The 24,074-nt window shown below is 36.5% G+C and overlaps 25 pseudogenes; all 25 read left to right on the forward strand.

The window, feature by feature from the left end:
* The first annotated feature begins 603 nt into the window (after nucleotides 1-603).
* On the forward strand, nucleotides 604-722 carry LOC145649715 (5S ribosomal RNA; annotated as a pseudogene).
* A 1,667-nt stretch (nucleotides 723-2,389) lies between these two features.
* On the forward strand, nucleotides 2,390-2,508 carry LOC145649717 (5S ribosomal RNA; annotated as a pseudogene).
* A 1,667-nt stretch (nucleotides 2,509-4,175) lies between these two features.
* Nucleotides 4,176-4,294, forward strand: LOC145648742 (5S ribosomal RNA; annotated as a pseudogene).
* Nucleotides 4,295-4,864: 570 nt separating this feature from the next.
* Nucleotides 4,865-4,983, forward strand: LOC145648255 (5S ribosomal RNA; annotated as a pseudogene).
* Nucleotides 4,984-5,773: 790 nt separating this feature from the next.
* On the forward strand, nucleotides 5,774-5,892 carry LOC145644090 (5S ribosomal RNA; annotated as a pseudogene).
* A 789-nt stretch (nucleotides 5,893-6,681) lies between these two features.
* LOC145648256 (5S ribosomal RNA) lies at nucleotides 6,682-6,800 on the forward strand (annotated as a pseudogene).
* Nucleotides 6,801-7,591: 791 nt separating this feature from the next.
* LOC145649674 (5S ribosomal RNA) lies at nucleotides 7,592-7,709 on the forward strand (annotated as a pseudogene).
* Nucleotides 7,710-7,930: 221 nt separating this feature from the next.
* On the forward strand, nucleotides 7,931-8,049 carry LOC145648047 (5S ribosomal RNA; annotated as a pseudogene).
* Nucleotides 8,050-8,840: 791 nt separating this feature from the next.
* On the forward strand, nucleotides 8,841-8,959 carry LOC145647136 (5S ribosomal RNA; annotated as a pseudogene).
* A 221-nt stretch (nucleotides 8,960-9,180) lies between these two features.
* Nucleotides 9,181-9,299, forward strand: LOC145648048 (5S ribosomal RNA; annotated as a pseudogene).
* A 791-nt stretch (nucleotides 9,300-10,090) lies between these two features.
* LOC145647137 (5S ribosomal RNA) lies at nucleotides 10,091-10,209 on the forward strand (annotated as a pseudogene).
* Nucleotides 10,210-10,430: 221 nt separating this feature from the next.
* Nucleotides 10,431-10,549, forward strand: LOC145648049 (5S ribosomal RNA; annotated as a pseudogene).
* Nucleotides 10,550-11,340: 791 nt separating this feature from the next.
* On the forward strand, nucleotides 11,341-11,459 carry LOC145647138 (5S ribosomal RNA; annotated as a pseudogene).
* A 782-nt stretch (nucleotides 11,460-12,241) lies between these two features.
* On the forward strand, nucleotides 12,242-12,360 carry LOC145648289 (5S ribosomal RNA; annotated as a pseudogene).
* A 352-nt stretch (nucleotides 12,361-12,712) lies between these two features.
* On the forward strand, nucleotides 12,713-12,831 carry LOC145644619 (5S ribosomal RNA; annotated as a pseudogene).
* A 668-nt stretch (nucleotides 12,832-13,499) lies between these two features.
* LOC145647456 (5S ribosomal RNA) lies at nucleotides 13,500-13,618 on the forward strand (annotated as a pseudogene).
* Nucleotides 13,619-14,410: 792 nt separating this feature from the next.
* Nucleotides 14,411-14,529, forward strand: LOC145647139 (5S ribosomal RNA; annotated as a pseudogene).
* Nucleotides 14,530-15,311: 782 nt separating this feature from the next.
* Nucleotides 15,312-15,430, forward strand: LOC145644620 (5S ribosomal RNA; annotated as a pseudogene).
* Nucleotides 15,431-16,220: 790 nt separating this feature from the next.
* Nucleotides 16,221-16,339, forward strand: LOC145644621 (5S ribosomal RNA; annotated as a pseudogene).
* A 668-nt stretch (nucleotides 16,340-17,007) lies between these two features.
* On the forward strand, nucleotides 17,008-17,126 carry LOC145647274 (5S ribosomal RNA; annotated as a pseudogene).
* A 782-nt stretch (nucleotides 17,127-17,908) lies between these two features.
* On the forward strand, nucleotides 17,909-18,027 carry LOC145644622 (5S ribosomal RNA; annotated as a pseudogene).
* Nucleotides 18,028-18,817: 790 nt separating this feature from the next.
* On the forward strand, nucleotides 18,818-18,936 carry LOC145644623 (5S ribosomal RNA; annotated as a pseudogene).
* A 668-nt stretch (nucleotides 18,937-19,604) lies between these two features.
* LOC145647458 (5S ribosomal RNA) lies at nucleotides 19,605-19,723 on the forward strand (annotated as a pseudogene).
* Nucleotides 19,724-21,832: 2,109 nt separating this feature from the next.
* On the forward strand, nucleotides 21,833-21,950 carry LOC145649675 (5S ribosomal RNA; annotated as a pseudogene).
* Nucleotides 21,951-22,171: 221 nt separating this feature from the next.
* Nucleotides 22,172-22,290, forward strand: LOC145644825 (5S ribosomal RNA; annotated as a pseudogene).
* Nucleotides 22,291-24,074: the final 1,784 nt, after the last annotated feature.

Consider the following 24,074-nt stretch of genomic DNA (forward strand, 5'->3'; position numbering starts at 1 on the left):
TGTTAGCACCTTGGACTACGAGATGCTGTAAGCTTCTCTTGAATCACTTTAATTTACTGTCAAGATGACATGCTAGGATGTGAAATGCAGTGATTAATTAAAAAAACTATCTGTTAGCACCTGGGAATAGCAGATGCTGTAAGTTTTTGTTGCATCACTTTACTTTAATCTGCAACTGACAAGCTTGTATGTGAAGTGTACAGATTAAATAGAAATATTTTAGTACCAGGGAATAGCAGGTGCTGTATGATTGTATTGCATCCCTTTAATTTATGTTCAAGCTATCATGTTCAAATTTGAAGTGCAGTGAATAATTAACTCAAACTATCTGTTAGCACCTGGGAATAGCAGATGCTGTACTTTTTTTTGCATCACTTTCATTTACTCTCCAACTCACATGCCTGAATGTGAAGTGCAGTGATTCATCAAAAAACTGTCTGTTAGTGCCTCCGTATACCAGATGTTGTAAGCTTTTATTGCATCATTTAATTTACATTCAAGATAACATTCTAGAATGTCAAGTGCAGGGATTAATAAAAAAAATTGTCAGATTGGTCTTTGATCATATTTGCTATGATTAGGAAATTTGAGTAAGTGTTTAAGGCTTACGGCCACACCAGCTTGAGAACGTCCAATCTCATCTGACCTTGGAAGCTAAGCAAGTTTGGGCCTGGATAGTACTGAGGTGGGACCCTACCTAGGAATACCAGGTGCTGTAAGATTTTCTTGCATCACTTTAATTTACTTTCAAGCTGACATGCTCAAATGTGAAGTGCAGTGATTAATAAAAAAAACTATCTGTTAGCACCTGGGAATAGCCGATGTTGTAAGTTTTTTTTGCATCACTTTCATTTACTCTCCAACTCACATGCCTGAATGTGAAGTGCAGTGATTCATCAAAAACTATCTGTTAGCACCTTGGACTACGAGATGCTGTAAGCTTCTCTTGAATCACTTTAATTTACTGTCAAGATGACATGCTAGGATGTGAAGTGCAGTGATTAATTAAAAAAACTATCTGTTAGCACCTGGGAATAGCAGATGCTGTAAGTTTTTGTTGCATCACTTTACTTTAATCTGCAACTGACAAGCTTGTATGTGAAGTGTACAGATTAAATAGAAATATTTTAGTACCAGGGAATAGCAGGTGCTGTAAGATTGTATTGCATCCCTTTAATTTATGTTCAAGCTATCATGTTCAAATTTGAAGTGCAGTGAATAATTAACTCAAACTATCTGTTAGCACCTGGGAATAGCAGATGCTGTAAGTTTTTTTTGCATCACTTTCATTTACTCTCCAACTCACATGCCTGAATGTGAAGTGCAGTGATTCATCAAAAAACTATATGTTAGCACCTTGGACTACGAGATGCTGTAAGCTTCTCTTGCATCACTTTAATTTACTGTCAAGATGACATGCTAGGATGTGAAATGCAGTGATTAATTTAAAAAACTATCTGTTAGCACCTGGGAATAGCAGATGCTGTAAGTTTTTGTTGCATCACTTTACTTTAATCTGCAACTGACAAGCTTGTATGTGAAGTGTACAGATTAAATAGAAATATTTTAGTACCAGGGAATAGCAGGTGCTGTAAGATTATATTGCATCCCTTTAATTTATGTTCAAGCTATCATGTTCAAATTTGAAGTGCAGTGAATAATTAACTCAAACTATCTGTTAGCACCTGGGAATAGCAGATGCTGTAAGTTTTTTTTGCATCACTTTCATTTACTCTCCAACTCACATGCCTGAATGTGAAGTGCAGTGATTCATCAAAAACTATCTGTTAGCACCTTGGACTACGAGATGCTGTAAGCTTCTCTTGAATCACTTTAATTTACTGTTAAGATGACATGCTAGGATGTGAAATGCAGTGATTAATTAAAAAAACTATCTGTTAGCACCTGGGAATAGCAGATGCTGTAAGTTTTTGTTGCATCACTTTACTTTAATCTGCAACTGACAAGCTTGTATGTGAAGTGTACAGATTAAATAGAAATATTTTAGTACCAGGGAATAGCAGGTGCTGTAAGATTGTATTGCATCCCTTTAATTTATGTTCAAGCTATCATGTTCAAATTTGAAGTGCAGTGAATAATTAACTCAAACTATCTGTTAGCACCTGGGAATAGCAGATGCTGTACGTTTTTTTTGCATCACTTTCATTTACTCTCCAACTCACATGCCTGAATGTGAAGTGCAGTGATTCATCAAAAAACTGTCTGTTAGTGCCTCCGTATACCAGATGTTGTAAGCTTTTATTGCATCATTTAATTTACATTCAAGATAACATTCTAGAATGTCAAGTGCAGGGATTAATAAAAAAAATTGTCAGATTGGTCTTTGATCATATTTGCTATGATTAGGAAATTTGAGTAAGTGTTTAAGGCTTACGGCCACACCAGCTTGAGAACGTCCAATCTCATCTGACCTTGGAAGCTAAGCAAGTTTGGGCCTGGATAGTACTGAGGTGGGACCCTACCTAGGAATACCAGGTGCTGTAAGATTTTCTTGCATCACTTTAATTTACTTTCAAGCTGACATGCTCAAATGTGAAGTGCAGTGATTAATAAAAAAAACTATCTGTTAGCACCTGGGAATAGCCGATGTTGTAAGTTTTTTTTGCATCACTTTCATTTACTCTCCAACTCACATGCCTGAATGTGAAGTGCAGTGATTCATCAAAAACTATCTGTTAGCACCTTGGACTACGAGATGCTGTAAGCTTCTCTTGAATCACTTTAATTTACTGTCAAGATGACATGCTAGGATGTGAAGTGCAGTGATTAATTAAAAAAACTATCTGTTAGCACCTGGGAATAGCAGATGCTGTAAGTTTTTGTTGCATCACTTTACTTTAATCTGCAACTGACAAGCTTGTATGTGAAGTGTACAGATTAAATAGAAATATTTTAGTACCAGGGAATAGCAGGTGCTGTAAGATTGTATTGCATCCCTTTAATTTATGTTCAAGCTATCATGTTCAAATTTGAAGTGCAGTGAATAATTAACTCAAACTATCTGTTAGCACCTGGGAATAGCAGATGCTGTAAGTTTTTTTTGCATCACTTTCATTTACTCTCCAACTCACATGCCTGAATGTGAAGTGCAGTGATTCATCAAAAAACTATATGTTAGCACCTTGGACTACGAGATGCTGTAAGCTTCTCTTGCATCACTTTAATTTACTGTCAAGATGACATGCTAGGATGTGAAATGCAGTGATTAATTTAAAAAACTATCTGTTAGCACCTGGGAATAGCAGATGCTGTAAGTTTTTGTTGCATCACTTTACTTTAATCTGCAACTGACAAGCTTGTATGTGAAGTGTACAGATTAAATAGAAATATTTTAGTACCAGGGAATAGCAGGTGCTGTAAGATTATATTGCATCCCTTTAATTTATGTTCAAGCTATCATGTTCAAATTTGAAGTGCAGTGAATAATTAACTCAAACTATCTGTTAGCACCTGGGAATAGCAGATGCTGTAAGTTTTTTTTGCATCACTTTCATTTACTCTCCAACTCACATGCCTGAATGTGAAGTGCAGTGATTCATCAAAAACTATCTGTTAGCACCTTGGACTACGAGATGCTGTAAGCTTCTCTTGAATCACTTTAATTTACTGTTAAGATGACATGCTAGGATGTGAAATGCAGTGATTAATTAAAAAAACTATCTGTTAGCACCTGGGAATAGCAGATGCTGTAAGTTTTTGTTGCATCACTTTACTTTAATCTGCAACTGACAAGCTTGTATGTGAAGTGTACAGATTAAATAGAAATATTTTAGTACCAGGGAATAGCAGGTGCTGTAAGATTGTATTGCATCCCTTTAATTTATGTTCAAGCTATCATGTTCAAATTTGAAGTGCAGTGAATAATTAACTCAAACTATCTGTTAGCACCTGGGAATAGCAGATGCTGTACGTTTTTTTTGCATCACTTTCATTTACTCTCCAACTCACATGCCTGAATGTGAAGTGCAGTGATTCATCAAAAAACTGTCTGTTAGTGCCTCCGTATACCAGATGTTGTAAGCTTTTATTGCATCATTTAATTTACATTCAAGATAACATTCTAGAATGTCAAGTGCAGGGATTAATAAAAAAAATTGTCAGATTGGTCTTTGATCATATTTGTTATGATTAGGAAATTTGAGTAAGTGATTAAGGCTTACGGCCACACCAGCTTGAGAACGCCCAATCTCATCTGACCTTGGAAGCTAAGCAAGTTTGGGCCTGGATAGTACTGAGTTGGGACCCTACCTAGGAATACCAGGTGCTGTAAGATTTTCTTGCATCACTTTAATTTACTTTCAAGCTGACATGCTCAAATGTGAAGTGCAGTGATTAATAAAAAAAACTATCTGTTAGCACCTGGGAATAGCAGATGCTGTAAGTTTTTGTTGCATCACTTTACTTTAATCTGCAACTGACAAGCTTGTATGTGAAGTGTACAGATTAAATAGAAATATTTTAGTACCAGGGAATAGCAGGTGCTGTAAGATTATATTGCATCCCTTTAATTTATGTTCAAGCTATCATGTTCAAATTTGAAGTGCAGTGAATAATTAACTCAAACTATCTGTTAGCACCTGGGAATAGCAGATGCTGTAAGTTTTTTTTGCATCACTTTCATTTACTCTCCAACTCACATGCCTGAATGTGAAGTGCAGTGATTCATCAAAAAACTGTCTGTTAGTGCCTCCGTATACCAGATGTTGTAAGCTTTTATTGCATCATTTAATTTACATTCAAGATAACATTCTAGAATGTCAAGTGCAGGGATTAATAATAAAAATTGTCAGATTGGTCTTTGATCATATTTGTTATGATTAGGAAATTTGAGTAAGTGTTTAAGGCTTACGGCCACACCAGCTTGAGAACGCCCAATCTCATCTGACCTTGGAAGCTAAGCAAGTTTGGGCCTGGATAGTACTGAGGTGGGACCCTACCTAGGAATACCAGGTGCTGTAAGATTTTCTTGCATCACTTTAATTTACTTTCAAGCTGACATGCTCAAATGTGAAGTGCAGTGATTAATAAAAAAAACTATCTGTTAGCACCTGGGAATAGCCGATGTTGTAAGTTTTTTTTGCATCACTTTCATTTACTCTCCAACTCACATGCCTGAATGTGAAGTGCAGTGATTCATCAAAAACTATCTGTTAGCACCTTGGACTACGAGATGCTGTAAGCTTCTCTTGAATCACTTTAATTTACTGTCAAGATGACATGCTAGGATGTGAAATGCAGTGATTAATTAAAAAAGCTATCTGTTAGCACCTGGGAATAGCAGATGCTGTAAGTTTTTGTTGCATCACTTTACTTTAATCTGCAACTGACAAGCTTGTATGTGAAGTGTACAGATTAAATAGAAATATTTTAGTACCAGGGAATAGCAGGTGCTGTAAGATTGTATTGCATCCCTTTAATTTATGTTCAAGCTATCATGTTCAAATTTGAAGTGCAGTGAATAATTAACTCAAACTATCTGTTAGCACCTGGGAATAGCAGATGCTGTACGTTTTTTTTGCATCACTTTCATTTACTCTCCAACTCACATGCCTGAATGTGAAGTGCAGTGATTCATCAAAAAACTGTCTGTTAGTGCCTCCGTATACCAGATGTTGTAAGCTTTTATTGCATCATTTAATTTACATTCAAGATAACATTCTAGAATGTCAAGTGCAGGGATTAATAAAAAAAATTGTCAGATTGGTCTTTGATCATATTTGCTATGATTAGGAAATTTGAGTAAGTGTTTAAGGCTTACGGCCACACCAGCTTGAGAACGCCCAATCTCATCTGACCTTGGAAGCTAAGCAAGTTTGTGCCTGGATAGTATTGAGGTGGGACCCTACCTAGGGATACCAGGTGCTGTAAGCTTTTCTTGCATCACTTTAATTTACTTTCAAGCTGACATGCTCAAATGTGAAGTGCAGTGATTAATAAAAAAATCTATCTGTTAGCACCTGGGAATAGCCGATGCTGTAAGTTTTTTTTGCATCACTTTCATTTACTCTCCAACTCACATGCCTGAATGTGAAGTGCAGTGATTCATCAAAAACTATCTGTTAGCACCTTGGACTACGAGATGCTGTAAGCTTCTCTTGAATCACTTTAATTTACTGTCAAGATGACATGCTAGGATGTGAAATGCAGTGATTAATTAAAAAAACTATCTGTTAGCACCTGGGAATAGCAGATGCTGTAAGTTTTTGTTGCATCACTTTACTTTAATCTGCAACTGACAAGCTTGTATGTGAAGTGTACAGATTAAATAGAAATATTTTAGTACCAGGGAATAGCAGGTGCTGTATGATTGTATTGCATCCCTTTAATTTATGTTCAAGCTATCATGTTCAAATTTGAAGTGCAGTGAATAATTAACTCAAACTATCTGTTAGCACCTGGGAATAGCAGATGCTGTACTTTTTTTTGCATCACTTTCATTTACTCTCCAACTCACATGCCTGAATGTGAAGTGCAGTGATTCATCAAAAAACTGTCTGTTAGTGCCTCCGTATACCAGATGTTGTAAGCTTTTATTGCATCATTTAATTTACATTCAAGATAACATTCTAGAATGTCAAGTGCAGGGATTAATAAAAAAAATTGTCAGATTGGTCTTTGATCATATTTGCTATGATTAGGAAATTTGAGTAAGCGTTTAAGGCTTACGGCCACACCAGCTTGAGAACGCCCAATCTCATCTGACCTTGGAAGCTAAGCAAGTTTGGGCCTGGATAGTACTGAGGTGGGACCCTACCTAGGAATACCAGGTGCTGTAAGATTTTCTTGCATCACTTTAATTTACTTTCAAGCTGACATGCTCAAATGTGAAGTGCAGTGATTAATAAAAAAAACTATCTGTTAGCACCTGGGAATAGCAGATGCTGTAAGTTTTTTTTGCATCACTTTCATTTACTCTCCAACTCACATGCCTGAATGTGAAGTGCAGTGATTCATCAAAAAACTATATGTTAGCACATTGGACTACGAGATGCTGTAAGCTTCTCTTGCATCACTTTAATTAACTGTCAAGATGACATGCTAGGATGTGAAATGCAGTGATTAATTAAAAAAACTATCTGTTAGCACCTGGGAATAGCAGATGCTGTAAGTTTTTGTTGCATCACTTTACTTTAATCTGCAACTGACAAGCTTGTATGTGAAGTGTACAGATTAAATAGAAATATTTTAGTACCAGGGAATAGCAGGTGCTGTAAGATTGTATTGCATCCCTTTAATTTATGTTCAAGCTATCATGTTCAAATTTGAAGTGCAGTGAATAATTAACTCAAACTATCTGTTAGCACCTGGGAATAGCAGATGCTGTAAGTTTTTTTTGCATCACTTTCATTTACTCTCCAACTCACATGCCTGAATGTGAAGTGCAGTGATTCATCAAAAAACTGTCTGTTAGTGCCTCCGTATACTAGATGTTGTAAGCTTTTATTGCATCATTTAATTTACATTCAAGATAACATTCTAGAATGTCAATTGCAGGGATTAATAAAAAAAATTGTCAGATTGGTCTTTGATCATATTTGCTGTGATTAGGCAATTTGAGTAAGTGTTTAAGGCTTACGGCCACACCAGCTTGAGAATGCCCAATCTCATCTGACCTTGGAAGCTAAGCAAGTTTGGGCCTGGATAGTACTGAGGTGGACCCTACCTAGGAATACCAGGTGCTGTAAGCCTTTCTTGCATCACTTTAATTTGCTGACATGCTCATATTTGAAGTGCAGTGAATAATTAGTGCCTCCGTATACCAGCTCCGTATTGTAAGCTTTTATTGCATCATTTAATTACATTCAAGATAACATTCTAGAATGTCAAGTGCAGGGATTAATAAAAAAAATTGTCAGATTGGTCTTTGATCATATTTGCTATGATTAGGCAATTTGAGTAAGTGTTTAAGGCTTACGGCCACACCAGCTTGAGAACGCCCAATCTCATCTGACCTTGGAAGCTAAGCAAGTTTGGGCCTGAATAGTACTGAGGTGGGACCCTACCTAGGAATACCAGGTGCTGTAATCTTTTCTTGCATCACTTTAATTTACTTTCAAGCTGACATGCTCAAATGTGAAGTGCAGTGATTAATAAAAAAAACTATCTGTTAGCACCTGGGAATAGCAGATGCTGTAAGTTTTTTTTGCATCACTTTCATTTACTCTCCAACTCACATGCCTGAATGTGAAGTGCAGTGATTCCTCAAAAATCTATCTGTTAGCACCTTGGACTACGAGATGCTGTAAGCTTCTCTTGCATCACTTTAATTTACTTTCAAGATGACATGCTAGGATGTGAAGTGCAGTGATTAATTAAAAAAACTATCTGTTAGCACCTGGGAATAGCAAATGCTGTAAGTTTTTGTTGCATCACTTTACTTTAATCTGCAACTGACAAGCTTGTATGTGAAGTGTACAGATTAAATAGAAATATTTTAGTACCAGGGAATAGCAGGTGCTGTAAGATTGTATTGCATCCCTTTAATTTATGTTCAAGCTATCATGTTCAAATTTGAAGTGCAGTGAATAATTAACTCAAACTATCTGTTAGCACCTGGGAATAGCAGATGCTGTAAGTTTTTTTTGCATCACTTTCATTTACTCTCCAACTCACATGCCTGAATGTGAAGTGCAGTGATTCATCAAAAAACTGTCTGTTAGTGCCTCCGTATACTAGATGTTGTAAGCTTTTATTGCATCATTTAATTTACATTCAAGATAACATTCTAGAATGTCAATTGCAGGGATTAATAAAAAAAATTGTCAGATTGGTCTTTGATCATATTTGCTGTGATTAGGCAATTTGAGTAAGTGTTTAAGGCTTACGGCCACACCAGCTTGAGAATGCCCAATCTCATCTGACCTTGGAAGCTAAGCAAGTTTGGGCCTGGATAGTACTGAGGTGGGACCCTACCTAGGAATACCAGGTGCTGTAAGCCTTTCTTGCATCACTTTAATTTGCTGACATGCTCAAATTTGAAGTGCAGTGAATAATTAGTGCCTCCGTATACCAGCTCCGTATTGTAAGCTTTTATTGCATCATTTAATTACATTCAAGATAACATTCTAGAATGTCAAGTGCAGGGATTAATAAAAAAAATTGTCAGATTGGTCTTTGATCATATTTGCTATGATTAGGCAATTTGAGTAAGTGTTTAAGGCTTACGGCCACACCAGCTTGAGAACGCCCAATCTCATCTGACCTTGGAAGCTAAGCAAGTTTGGGCCTGAATAGTACTGAGGTGGGACCCTACCTAGGAATACCAGGTGCTGTAATCTTTTCTTGCATCACTTTAATTTACTTTCAAGCTGACATGCTCAAATGTGAAGTGCAGTGATTAATAAAAAAAACTATCTGTTAGCACCTGGGAATAGCAGATGCTGTAAGTTTTTTTTGCATCACTTTCATTTACTCTCCAACTCACATGCCTGAATGTGAAGTGCAGTGATTCCTCAAAAATCTATCTGTTAGCACCTTGGACTACGAGATGCTGTAAGCTTCTCTTGCATCACTTTAATTTACTTTCAAGATGACATGCTAGGATGTGAAGTGCAGTGATTAATTAAAAAAACTATCTGTTAGCACCTGGGAATAGCAAATGCTGTAAGTTTTTGTTGCATCACTTTACTTTAATCTGCAACTGACAAGCTTGTATGTGAAGTGTACAGATTAAATAGAAATATTTTAGTACCAGGGAATAGCAGGTGCTGTAAGATTGTATTGCATCCCTTTAATTTATGTTCAAGCTATCATGTTCAAATTTGAAGTGCAGTGAATAATTAACTCAAACTATCTGTTAGCACCTGGGAATAGCAGATGCTGTAAGTTTTTTTTGCATCACTTTCATTTACTCTCCAACTCACATGCCTGAATGTGAAGTGCAGTGATTCATCAAAAAACTGTCTGTTAGTGCCTCCGTATACTAGATGTTGTAAGCTTTTATTGCATCATTTAATTTACATTCAAGATAACATTCTAGAATGTCAATTGCAGGGATTAATAAAAAAAATTGTCAGATTGGTCTTTGATCATATTTGCTGTGATTAGGCAATTTGAGTAAGTGTTTAAGGCTTACGGCCACACCAGCTTGAGAATGCCCAATCTCATCTGACCTTGGAAGCTAAGCAAGTTTGGGCCTGGATAGTACTGAGGTGGGACCCTACCTAGGAATACCAGGTGCTGTAAGCCTTTCTTGCATCACTTTAATTTGCTGACATGCTCAAATTTGAAGTGCAGTGAATAATTAGTGCCTCCGTATACCAGCTCCGTATTGTAAGCTTTTATTGCATCATTTAATTACATTCAAGATAACATTCTAGAATGTCAAGTGCAGGGATTAATAAAAAAAATTGTCAGATTGGTCTTTGATCATATTTGCTATGATTAGGCAATTTGAGTAAGTGTTTAAGGCTTACGGCCACACCAGCTTGAGAACGCCCAATCTCATCTGACCTTGGAAGCTAAGCAAGTTTGGGCCTGAATAGTACTGAGGTGGGACCCTACCTAGGAATACCAGGTGCTGTAATCTTTTCTTGCATCACTTTAATTTACTTTCAAGCTGACATGCTCAAATGTGAAGTGCAGTGATTAATAAAAAAAACTATCTGTTAGCACCTGGGAATAGCAGATGCTGTAAGTTTTTTTTGCATCACTTTCATTTACTCTCCAACTCACATGCCTGAATGTGAAGTGCAGTGATTCCTCAAAAATCTATCTGTTAGCACCTTGGACTACGAGATGCTGTAAGCTTCTCTTGCATCACTTTAATTTACTTTCAAGATGACATGCTAGGATGTGAAGTGCAGTGATTAATTAAAAAAACTATCTGTTAGCACCTGGGAATAGCAAATGCTGTAAGTTTTTGTTGCATCACTTTACTTTAATCTGCAACTGACAAGCTTGTATGTGAAGTGTACAGATTAAATAGAAATATTTTAGTACCAGGGAATAGCAGGTGCTGTAAGATTGTATTGCATCCCTTTAATTTATGTTCAAGCTATCATGTTCAAATTTGAAGTGCAGTGAATAATTAACTCAAACTATCTGTTAGCACCTGGGAATAGCAGATGCTGTAAGTTTTTTTTGCATCACTTTCATTTACTCTCCAACTCACATGCCTGAATGTGAAGTGCAGTGATTCATCAAAAAACTGTCTGTTAGTGCCTCCGTATACTAGATGTTGTAAGCTTTTATTGCATCATTTAATTTACATTCAAGATAACATTCTAGAATGTCAATTGCAGGGATTAATAAAAAAAATTGTCAGATTGGTCTTTGATCATATTTGCTGTGATTAGGCAATTTGAGTAAGTGTTTAAGGCTTACGGCCACACCAGCTTGAGAATGCCCAATCTCATCTGACCTTGGAAGCTAAGCAAGTTTGGGCCTGGATAGTACTGAGGTGGGACCCTACCTAGGAATACCAGGTGCTGTAAGCCTTTCTTGCATCACTTTAATTTGCTGACATGCTCAAATGTGAAGTGCAGTGATTAATAAAAAAAACTATCTGTTAGCACCTGGGAATAGCAGATGCTGTAAGTTTTTTTTGCATCACTTTCATTTACCCTCCAACTCACATGCCTGAATGTGAAGTGCAGTGATTCATCAAAAAACTATTTGTTAGCACCTTGGACTATGAGATGTTGTAAGCTTCTCTTGCATCACTTTAATTTACTGTCAAGATGACATGCTAAGATGTGAAATGCAGTGATTAATTAAAAAAACTATCTGTTAGCACCTGGGAATAGCAGATGCTGTAAGTTTTTGTTGCATCACTTTACTTTAGTCTGCAACTGACAAGCTTGTATGTGAAGTGTACAGATTAAATAGAAATATTTTAGTACCAGGGAATAGCAGGTGCTGTAAGATTGTATTGCATCCCTTTAATTTATGTTCAAGCTATCATGTTCAAATTTGAAGTGCAATGAATAATTAACTCAAACTATCTGTTAGCACCTGGGAATAGCAGATGCTGTAAGTTTTTTTTGCATCACTTTCATTTACTCTCCAACTCACATGCCTGAATGTGAAGTGCAGTGATTCATCAAAAAACTGTCTGTTAGTGCCTCCGTATACCAGATGTTGTAAGCTTTTATTGCATCATTTAATTTACATTCAAGATAACATTCTAGAATGTCAATTGCAGGGATTAATAAAAAAATTGTCAGATTGGTCTTTGATCATATTTGCTATGATTAGGCAATTTGAGTAAGTGTTTAAGGCTTATGGCCACACCAGCTTGAGAATGCCCAATCTCATCTGACCTTGGAAGCTAAGCAAGTTTGGGCCTGGATAGTACTGAGGTGGGACCCTACCTAGGAATACCAGGTGCTGTAAGCTTTTCTTGCATCACTTTAATTTACTTTCAAGCTGACATGCTCAAATGTGAAGTGCAGTGATTAATAAAAAAAACCATCTGTTAGCACCTGGGAATAGTCGATGCTGTAAGTTTTTTTTGCATCACTTTCATTTACTCTCCAACTCACATGCCTGAATGTGAAGTGCAGTGATTCATCAAAAAACTGTCTGTTAGTGCCTCCGTATACCAGATGTTGTAAGCTTTTATTGCATCATTTAATTTACATTCAAGATAACATTCTAGAATGTCAATTGCAGGGATTAATAAAAAAAATTGTCAGATTGGTCTTTGATCATATTTGCTATGATTAGGCAATTTGAGTAAGGGTTTGAGGCTTATGCCCACACCAGCTTGAGAATGCCCAAGCTCATCTGATCTTGGAAGCTAAGCAAGTTTGGGCCTGGATAGTACTGAGATGGGACCCTACCTAGGAATACCAGGTGCTGCAAGCTTTTCTTGCATCACTTTAATTTACTTTCAAGCTGACATGCTCAAATGTGAAGTGCAGTGATTAATAAAAAAAACCATCTGTTAGCACCTGGGAATAGCCGATGCTGTAACTTTTTTTTGCATCACTTTCATTTACTCTCCAACTCACATGCCTGAATGTGAAGTGCAGTGATTCATTAAAAAAACTATCTGTTTGCACCTTGGACTATGAGATGCTGTAAGCTTCTCTTGCATCACTTTAATTTACTGTCAAGATGACATGCTAAGATGTGAAATGCAGTGATTAATTAAAAAAACTATCTGTTAGCACCTGGGAATAGCAGATGCTGTAAGTTTTTGTTGCATCACTTTACTTTAATCTGCAACTGACAAGCTTGTATGTGAAGTGTACAGATTAAATAGAAATATTTTAGTACCAGGGAATAGCAGGTGCTGTAAGATTGTATTGCATCCCTTTAATTTATGTTCAAGCTATCATGTTCAAATTTGAAGTGCAGTGAATAATTAGTGCCTCCGTATACCAGCTCCGTATTGTAAGCTTTTATTGCATCATTTAATTACATTCAAGATAACATTCTAGAATGTCAAGTGCAGGGATTAATAAAAAAAATTGTCAGATTGGTCTTTGATCATATTTGCTATGATTAGGCAATTTGAGTAAGCGTTTAAGGTTTACGGCCACACCAGCTTGAGAACGCCCAATCTCATCTGACCTTGGAAGCTAAGCAAGTTTGGGCCTGAATAGTACTGAGGTGGGACCCTACCTAGGAATACCAGGTGCTGTAAGCTTTTCTTGCATCACTTTAATTTACTTTCAAGCTGACATGCTCAAATGTGAAGTGCAGTGATTAATAAAAAAAACTATCTGTTAGCACCTAGGAATACCAGGTGCTGTAAGCTTTTCTTGCATCACTTTAATTTACTTTCAAGCTGACATGCTCAAATGTGAAGTGCAGTGATTAATAAAAAAAACTATCTGTTAGCACCTTGGACTACGAGATGCTGTAAGCTTCTCTTGCATCACTTTAATTTACTTTCAAGATGACATGCTAGGATGTGAAGTGCAGTGATTAATTAAAAAAACTATCTGTTAGCACCTGGGAATAGCAAATGCTGTAAGTTTTTGTTGCATCACTTTACTTTAATCTGCAACTGACAAGCTTGTATGTGAAGTGTACAGATTAAATAGAAATATTTTAGTACCAGGGAATAGCAGGTGCTGTAAGATTGTATTGCATCCCTTTAATTTATGTTCAAGCTATCATGTTCAAATTTGAAGTGCAGTGAATAATTAACTCAAACTATCTGTTAGCACCTGGGAATAGCAGATGCTGTAAGTTTTTTTTGCATCACTTTCATTTACTCTCCAACTCACATGCCTGAATGTGAAGTGCAGTGATTCATCAAAAAACTGTCTGTTAGTGCCTCCGTATACTAGATGTTGTAAGCTTTTATTGCATCATTTAATTTACATTCAAGATAACATTCTAGAATGTCAATTGCAGGGATTAATAAAAAAAATTGTCAGATTGGTCTTTGATCATATTTGCTGTGATTAGGCAATTTGAGTAAGTGTTTAAGGCTTACGGCCACACCAGCTTGAGAATGCCCAATCTCATCTGACCTTGGAAGCTAAGCAAGTTTGGGCCTGGATAGTACTGAGGTGGGACCCTACCTAGGAATACCAGGTGCTGTAAGCCTTTCTTGCATCACTTTAATTTGCTGACATGTTCAAATGTGAAGTGCAGTGATTAATAAAAAAAACTATCTGTTAGCACCTGGGAATAGCAGATGCTGTAAGTTTTTTTTGCATCACTTTCATTTACCCTCCAACTCACATGCCTGAATGTGAAGTGCAGTGATTCATCAAAAAACTATTTGTTAGCACCTTGGACTATGAGATGTTGTAAGCTTCTCTTGCATCACTTTAATTTACTGTCAAGATGACATGCTAAGATGTGAAATGCAGTGATTAATTAAAAAAACTATCTGTTAGCACCTGGGAATAGCAGATGCTGTAAGTTTTTGTTGCATCACTTTACTTTAGTCTGCAACTGACAAGCTTGTATGTGAAGTGTACAGATTAAATAGAAATATTTTAGTACCAGGGAATAGCAGGTGCTGTAAGATTGTATTGCATCCCTTTAATTTATGTTCAAGCTATCATGTTCAAATTTGAAGTGCAATGAATAATTAACTCAAACTATCTGTTAGCACCTGGGAATAGCAGATGCTGTAAGTTTTTTTTGCATCACTTTCATTTACTCTCCAACTCACATGCCTGAATGTGAAGTGCAGTGATTCATCAAAAAACTTTCTGTTAGTGCCTCCGTATACCAGATGTTGTAAGCTTTTATTGCATCATTTAATTTACATTCAAGATAACATTCTAGAATGTCAATTGCAGGGATTAATAAAAAAATTGTCAGATTGGTCTTTGATCATATTTGCTATGATTAGGCAATTTGAGTAAGGGTTTGAGGCTTATGCCCACACCAGCTTGAGAATGCCCAAGCTCATCTGATCTTGGAAGCTAAGCAAGTTTGGGCCTGGATAGTACTGAGATGGGACCCTACCTAGGAATACCAGGTGCTGCAAGCTTTTCTTGCATCACTTTAATTTACTTTCAAGCTGACATGCTCAAATGTGAAGTGCAGTGATTAATAAAAAAAACCATCTGTTAGCACCTGGGAATAGCCGATGCTGTAACTTTTTTTTGCATCACTTTCATTTACCCTCCAACTCACATGCCTGAATGTGAAGTGCAGTGATTCATCAAAAAACTATTTGTTAGCACCTTGGACTATGAGATGTTGTAAGCTTCTCTTGCATCACTTTAATTTACTGTCAAGATGACATGCTAAGATGTGAAATGCAGTGATTAATTAAAAAAACTATCTGTTAGCACCTGGGAATAGCAGATGCTGTAAGTTTTTGTTGCATCACTTTACTTTAGTCTGCAACTGACAAGCTTGTATGTGAAGTGTACAGATTAAATAGAAATATTTTAGTACCAGGGAATAGCAGGTGCTGTAAGATTGTATTGCATCCCTTTAATTTATGTTCAAGCTATCATGTTCAAATTTGAAGTGCAATGAATAATTAACTCAAACTATCTGTTAGCACCTGGGAATAGCAGATGCTGTAAGTTTTTTTTGCATCACTTTCATTTACTCTCCAACTCACATGCCTGAATGTGAAGTGCAGTGATTCATCAAAAAACTGTCTGTTAGTGCCTCCGTATACCAGATGTTGTAAGCTTTTATTGCATCATTTAATTTACATTCAAGATAACATTCTAGAATGTCAATTGCAGGGATTAATAAAAAAATTGTCAGATTGGTCTTTGATCATATTTGCTATGATTAGGCAATTTGAGTAAGGGTTTGAGGCTTATGCCCACACCAGCTTGAGAATGCCCAAGCTCATCTGATCTTGGAAGCTAAGCAAGTTTGGGCCTGGATAGTACTGAGATGGGACCCTACCTAGGAATACCAGGTGCTGCAAGCTTTTCTTGCATCACTTTAATTTACTTTCAAGCTGACATGCTCAAATGTGAAGTGCAGTGATTAATAAAAAAAACCATCTGTTAGCACCTGGGAATAGCCGATGCTGTAACTTTTTTTTGCATCACTTTCATTTACTCTCCAACTCACATGCCTGAATGTGAAGTGCAGTGATTCATTAAAAAAACTATCTGTTAGCACCTTGGACTATGAGATGCTGTAAGCTTCTCTTGCATCACTTTAATTTACTGTCAAGATGACATGCTAAGATGTGAAATGCAGTGATTAATTAAAAAAACTATCTGTTAGCACCTGGGAATAGCAGATGCTGTAAGTTTTTGTTGCATCACTTTACTTTAATCTGCAACTGACAAGCTTGTATGTGAAGTGTACAGATTAAATAGAAATATTTTAGTACCAGGGAATAGCAGGTGCTGTAAGATTGTATTGCATCCCTTTAATTTATGTTCAAGCTATCATGTTCAAATTTGAAGTGCAGTGAATAATTAGTGCCTCCGTATACCAGCTCCGTATTGTAAGCTTTTATTGCATCATTTAATTACATTCAAGATAACATTCTAGAATGTCAAGTGCAGGGATTAATAAAAAAAATTGTCAGATTGGTCTTTGATCATATTTGCTATGATTAGGCAATTTGAGTAAGCGTTTAAGGTTTACGGCCACACCAGCTTGAGAACGCCCAATCTCATCTGACCTTGGAAGCTAAGCAAGTTTGGGCCTGAATAGTACTGAGGTGGGACCCTACCTAGGAATACCAGGTGCTGTAAGCCTTTCTTGCATCACTTTAATTTGCTGACATGTTCAAATGTGAAGTGCAGTGATTAATAAAAAAAACTATCTGTTAGCACCTGGGAATAGCAGATGCTGTAAGTTTTTTTTGCATCACTTTCATTTACCCTCCAACTCACATGCCTGAATGTGAAGTGCAGTGATTCATCAAAAAACTATTTGTTAGCACCTTGGACTATGAGATGTTGTAAGCTTCTCTTGCATCACTTTAATTTACTGTCAAGATGACATGCTAAGATGTGAAATGCAGTGATTAATTAAAAAAACTATCTGTTAGCACCTGGGAATAGCAGATGCTGTAAGTTTTTGTTGCATCACTTTACTTTAGTCTGCAACTGACAAGCTTGTATGTGAAGTGTACAGATTAAATAGAAATATTTTAGTACCAGGGAATAGCAGGTGCTGTAAGATTGTATTGCATCCCTTTAATTTATGTTCAAGCTATCATGTTCAAATTTGAAGTGCAATGAATAATTAACTCAAACTATCTGTTAGCACCTGGGAATAGCAGATGCTGTAAGTTTTTTTTGCATCACTTTCATTTACTCTCCAACTCACATGCCTGAATGTGAAGTGCAGTGATTCATCAAAAAACTGTCTGTTAGTGCCTCCGTATACCAGATGTTGTAAGCTTTTATTGCATCATTTAATTTACATTCAAGATAACATTCTAGAATGTCAATTGCAGGGATTAATAAAAAAATTGTCAGATTGGTCTTTGATCATATTTGCTATGATTAGGCAATTTGAGTAAGGGTTTGAGGCTTATGCCCACACCAGCTTGAGAATGCCCAAGCTCATCTGATCTTGGAAGCTAAGCAAGTTTGGGCCTGGATAGTACTGAGATGGGACCCTACCTAGGAATACCAGGTGCTGCAAGCTTTTCTTGCATCACTTTAATTTACTTTCAAGCTGACATGCTCAAATGTGAAGTGCAGTGATTAATAAAAAAAACCATCTGTTAGCACCTGGGAATAGCCGATGCTGTAACTTTTTTTTGCATCACTTTCATTTACCCTCCAACTCACATGCCTGAATGTGAAGTGCAGTGATTCATCAAAAAACTATTTGTTAGCACCTTGGACTATGAGATGTTGTAAGCTTCTCTTGCATCACTTTAATTTACTGTCAAGATGACATGCTAAGATGTGAAATGCAGTGATTAATTAAAAAAACTATCTGTTAGCACCTGGGAATAGCAGATGCTGTAAGTTTTTGTTGCATCACTTTACTTTAGTCTGCGACTGACAAGCTTGTATGTGAAGTGTACAGATTAAATAGAAATATTTTAGTACCAGGGAATAGCAGGTGCTGTAAGATTGTATTGCATCCCTTTAATTTATGTTCAAGCTATCATGTTCAAATTTGAAGTGCAATGAATAATTAACTCAAACTATCTGTTAGCACCTGGGAATAGCAGATGCTGTAAGTTTTTTTTGCATCACTTTCATTTACTCTCCAACTCACATGCCTGAATGTGAAGTGCAGTGATTCATCAAAAAACTGTCTGTTAGTGCCTCCGTATACCAGATGTTGTAAGCTTTTATTGCATCATTTAATTTACATTCAAGATAACATTCTAGAATGTCAATTGCAGGGATTAATAAAAAAATTGTCAGATTGGTCTTTGATCATATTTGCTATGATTAGGCAATTTGAGTAAGGGTTTGAGGCTTATGCCCACACCAGCTTGAGAATGCCCAAGCTCATCTGATCTTGGAAGCTAAGCAAGTTTGGGCCTGGATAGTACTGAGATGGGACCCTACCTAGGAATACCAGGTGCTGCAAGCTTTTCTTGCATCACTTTAATTTACTTTCAAGCTGACATGCTCAAATGTGAAGTGCAGTGATTAATAAAAAAAACCATCTGTTAGCACCTGGGAATAGCCGATGCTGTAACTTTTTTTTGCATCACTTTCATTTACTCTCCAACTCACATGCCTGAATGTGAAGTGCAGTGATTCATTAAAAAAACTATCTGTTAGCACCTTGGACTATGAGATGCTGTAAGCTTCTCTTGCATCACTTTAATTTACTGTCAAGATGACATGCTAAGATGTGAAATGCAGTGATTAATTAAAAAAACTATCTGTTAGCACCTGGGAATAGCAGATGCTGTAAGTTTTTGTTGCATCACTTTACTTTAATCTGCAACTGACAAGCTTGTATGTGAAGTGTACAGATTAAATAGAAATATTTTAGTACCAGGGAATAGCAGGTGCTGTAAGATTGTATTGCATCCCTTTAATTTATGTTCAAGCTATCATGTTCAAATTTGAAGTGCAGTGAATAATTAGTGCCTCCGTATACCAGCTCCGTATTGTAAGCTTTTATTGCATCATTTAATTACATTCAAGATAACATTCTAGAATGTCAAGTGCAGGGATTAATAAAAAAAATTGTCAGATTGGTCTTTGATCATATTTGCTATGATTAGGCAATTTGAGTAAGCGTTTAAGGTTTACGGCCACACCAGCTTGAGAACGCCCAATCTCATCTGACCTTGGAAGCTAAGCAAGTTTGGGCCTGAATAGTACTGAGGTGGGACCCTACCTAGGAATACCAGGTGCTGTAAGCTTTTCTTGCATCACTTTAATTTACTTTCAAGCTGACATGCTCAAATGTGAAGTGCAGTGATTAATAAAAAAAACTATCTGTTAGCACCTGGGAATAGCAGATGCTGTAAGCTTTTCTTGCATCACTTTAATTTACTTTCAAGCTGACATGCTCAAATGTGAAGTGCAGTGATTAATAAAAAAAACTATCTGTTAGCACCTTGGACTACGAGATGCTGTAAGCTTCTCTTGCATCACTTTAATTTACTTTCAAGATGACATGCTAGGATGTGAAGTGCAGTGATTAATTAAAAAAACTATCTGTTAGCACCTGGGAATAGCAAATGCTGTAAGTTTTTGTTGCATCACTTTACTTTAATCTGCAACTGACAAGCTTGTATGTGAAGTGTAGAGATTAAATAGAAATATTTTAGTACCAGGGAATAGCAGGTGCTGTAAGATTGTATTGCATCCCTTTAATTTATGTTCAAGCTATCATGTTCAAATTTGAAGTGCAGGGAATAATTAACTCAAACTATCTGTTAGCACCTGGGAATAGCAGATGCTGTAAGTTTTTTTTGCATCACTTTCATTTACTCTCCAACTCACATGCCTGAATGTGAAGTGCAGTGATTCATCAAAAAACTATATGTTAGCACCTTGGACTACGAGATGCTGTAAGCTTCTCTTGCATCACTTTAATTTACTGTCAAGATGACATGCTAGGATGTGAAATGCAGTGATTAATTAAAAAAACTATCTGTTAGCACCTGGGAATAGCAGATGCTGTAAGTTTTTGTTGCATCACTTTACTTTAGTCTGCAACTGACAAGCTTGTATGTGAAGTGTACAGATTAAATAGAAATATTTTAGTACCAGGGAATAGCAGGTGCTGTAAGATTGTATTGCATCCCTTTAATTTATGTTCAAGCTATCATGTTCAAATTTGAAGTGCAGTGAATAATTAACTCAAACTATCTGTTAGCACCTGGGAATAGCAGATGCTGTAAGTTTTTTTTGCATCACTTTCATTTACTCTCCAACTCACATGCCTGAATGTGAAGTGCAGTGATTCATCAAAAAACTATATGTTAGCACCTTGGACTACGAGATGCTGTAAGCTTCTCTTGCATCACTTTAATTTACTGTCAAGATGACATGCTAGGATGTGAAATGCAGTGATTAATTAAAAAAACTATCTGTTAGCACCTGGGAATAGCAGATGCTGTAAGTTTTTGTTGCATCACTTTACTTTAATCTGCAACTGACAAGCTTGTATGTGAAGTGTACAGATTAAATAGAAATATTTTAGTACCAGGGAATAGCAGGTGCTGTAAGATTGTATTGCATCCCTTTAATTTATGTTCAAGCTATCATGTTCAAATTTGAAGTGCAGTGAATAATTAACTCAAACTATCTGTTAGCACCTGGGAATAGCAGATGCTGTAAGTTTTTTTTGCATCACTTTCATTTACTCTCCAACTCACATGCCTGAATGTGAAGTGCAGTGATTCATCAAAAAACTATATGTTAGCACATTGGACTATGAGATGCTGTAAGCTTCTCTTGCATCACTTTAATTGACTGTCAAGATGACATGCTAAGATGTGAAATGCAGTGATTAATTAAAAAAACTATCTGTTAGCACCTGGGAATAGCAGATGCTGTAAGTTTTTGTTGCATCACTTTACTTTAGTCTGCAACTGACAAGCTTGTATGTGAAGTGTACAGATTAAATAGAAATATTTTAGTACCAGGGAATAGCAGGTGCTGTAAGATTGTATTGCATCCCTTTAATTTATGTTCAAGCTATCATGTTCAAATTTGAAGTGCAGTGAATAATTAACTCAAACTATCTGTTAGCACCTGGGAATAGCAGATGCTGTAAGTTTTTTTTGCATCACTTTCATTTACTCTCCAACTCACATGCCTGAATGTGAAGTGCAGTGATTCATCAAAAAACTGTCTGTTAGTGCCTCCGTATACTAGATGTTGTAAGCTTTTATTGCATCATTTAATTTACATTCAAGATAACATTCTAGAATGTCAATTGCAGGGATTAATAAAAAAAATTGTCAGATTGGTCTTTGATCATATTTGCTGTGATTAGGCAATTTGAGTAAGTGTTTAAGGCTTACGGCCACACCAGCTTGAGAATGCCCAATCTCATCTGACCTTGGAAGCTAAGCAAGTTTGGGCCTGGATAGTACTGAGGTGGACCCTACCTAGGAATACCAGGTGCTGTAAGCCTTTCTTGCATCACTTTAATTTGCTGACATGCTCATATTTGAAGTGCAGTGAATAATTAGTGCCTCCGTATACCAGCTCCGTATTGTAAGCTTTTATTGCATCATTTAATTACATTCAAGATAACATTCTAGAATGTCAAGTGCAGGGATTAATAAAAAAAATTGTCAGATTGGTCTTTGATCATATTTGCTATGATTAGGCAATTTGAGTAAGTGTTTAAGGCTTACGGCCACACCAGCTTGAGAACGCCCAATCTCATCTGACCTTGGAAGCTAAGCAAGTTTGGGCCTGAATAGTACTGAGGTGGGACCCTACCTAGGAATACCAGGTGCTGTAAGCTTTTCTTGCATCACTTTAATTTACTTTCAAGCTGACATGCTCAAATGTGAAGTGCAGTGATTAATAAAAAAAACTATCTGTTAGCACCTGGGAATAGCAGATGCTGTAAGCTTTTCTTGCATCACTTTAATTTACTTTCAAGCTGACATGCTCAAATGTGAAGTGCAGTGATTAATAAAAAAAACTATCTGTTAGCACCTTGGACTACGAGATGCTGTAAGCTTCTCTTGCATCACTTTAATTTACTTTCAAGATGACATGCTAGGATGTGAAGTGCAGTGATTAATTAAAAAAACTATCTGTTAGCACCTGGGAATAGCAAATGCTGTAAGTTTTTGTTGCATCACTTTACTTTAATCTGCAACTGACAAGCTTGTATGTGAAGTGTAGAGATTAAATAGAAATATTTTAGTACCAGGGAATAGCAGGTGCTGTAAGATTGTATTGCATCCCTTTAATTTATGTTCAAGCTATCATGTTCAAATTTGAAGTGCAGGGAATAATTAACTCAAACTATCTGTTAGCACCTGGGAATAGCAGATGCTGTAAGTTTTTTTTGCATCACTTTCATTTACTCTCCAACTCACATGCCTGAATGTGAAGTGCAGTGATTCATCAAAAAACTATATGTTAGCACCTTGGACTACGAGATGCTGTAAGCTTCTCTTGCATCACTTTAATTTACTGTCAAGATGACATGCTAGGATGTGAAATGCAGTGATTAATTAAAAAAACTATCTGTTAGCACCTGGGAATAGCAGATGCTGTAAGTTTTTGTTGCATCACTTTACTTTAGTCTGCAACTGACAAGCTTGTATGTGAAGTGTACAGATTAAATAGAAATATTTTAGTACCAGGGAATAGCAGGTGCTGTAAGATTGTATTGCATCCCTTTAATTTATGTTCAAGCTATCATGTTCAAATTTGAAGTGCAGTGAATAATTAACTCAAACTATCTGTTAGCACCTGGGAATAGCAGATGCTGTAAGTTTTTTTTGCATCACTTTCATTTACTCTCCAACTCACATGCCTGAATGTGAAGTGCAGTGATTCATCAAAAAACTATATGTTAGCACCTTGGACTACGAGATGCTGTAAGCTTCTCTTGCATCACTTTAATTTACTGTCAAGATGACATGCTAGGATGTGAAATGCAGTGATTAATTAAAAAAACTATCTGTTAGCACCTGGGAATAGCAGATGCTGTAAGTTTTTGTTGCATCACTTTACTTTAATCTGCAACTGACAAGCTTGTATGTGAAGTGTACAGATTAAATAGAAATATTTTAGTACCAGGGAATAGCAGGTGCTGTAAGATTGTATTGCATCCCTTTAATTTATGTTCAAGCTATCATGTTCAAATTTGAAGTGCAGTGAATAATTAACTCAAACTATCTGTTAGCACCTGGGAATAGCAGATGCTGTAAGTTTTTTTTGCATCACTTTCATTTACTCTCCAACTCACATGCCTGAATGTGAAGTGCAGTGATTCATCAAAAAACTATATGTTAGCACATTGGACTATGAGATGCTGTAAGCTTCTCTTGCATCACTTTAATTGACTGTCAAGATGACATGCTAAGATGTGAAATGCAGTGATTAATTAAAAAAACTATCTGTTAGCACCTGGGAATAGCAGATGCTGTAAGTTTTTGTTGCATCACTTTACTTTAGTCTGCAACTGACAAGCTTGTATGTGAAGTGTACAGATTAAATAGAAATATTTTAGTACCAGGGAATAGCAGGTGCTGTAAGATTGTATTGCATCCCTTTAATTTATGTTCA

Source organism: Electrophorus electricus, chromosome 13, assembly GCF_041902795.1.
Source record: "Electrophorus electricus isolate QZ-2024a chromosome 13, ASM4190279v1, whole genome shotgun sequence".
Lineage (NCBI taxonomy): Eukaryota > Metazoa > Chordata > Actinopteri > Gymnotiformes > Gymnotidae > Electrophorus > Electrophorus electricus.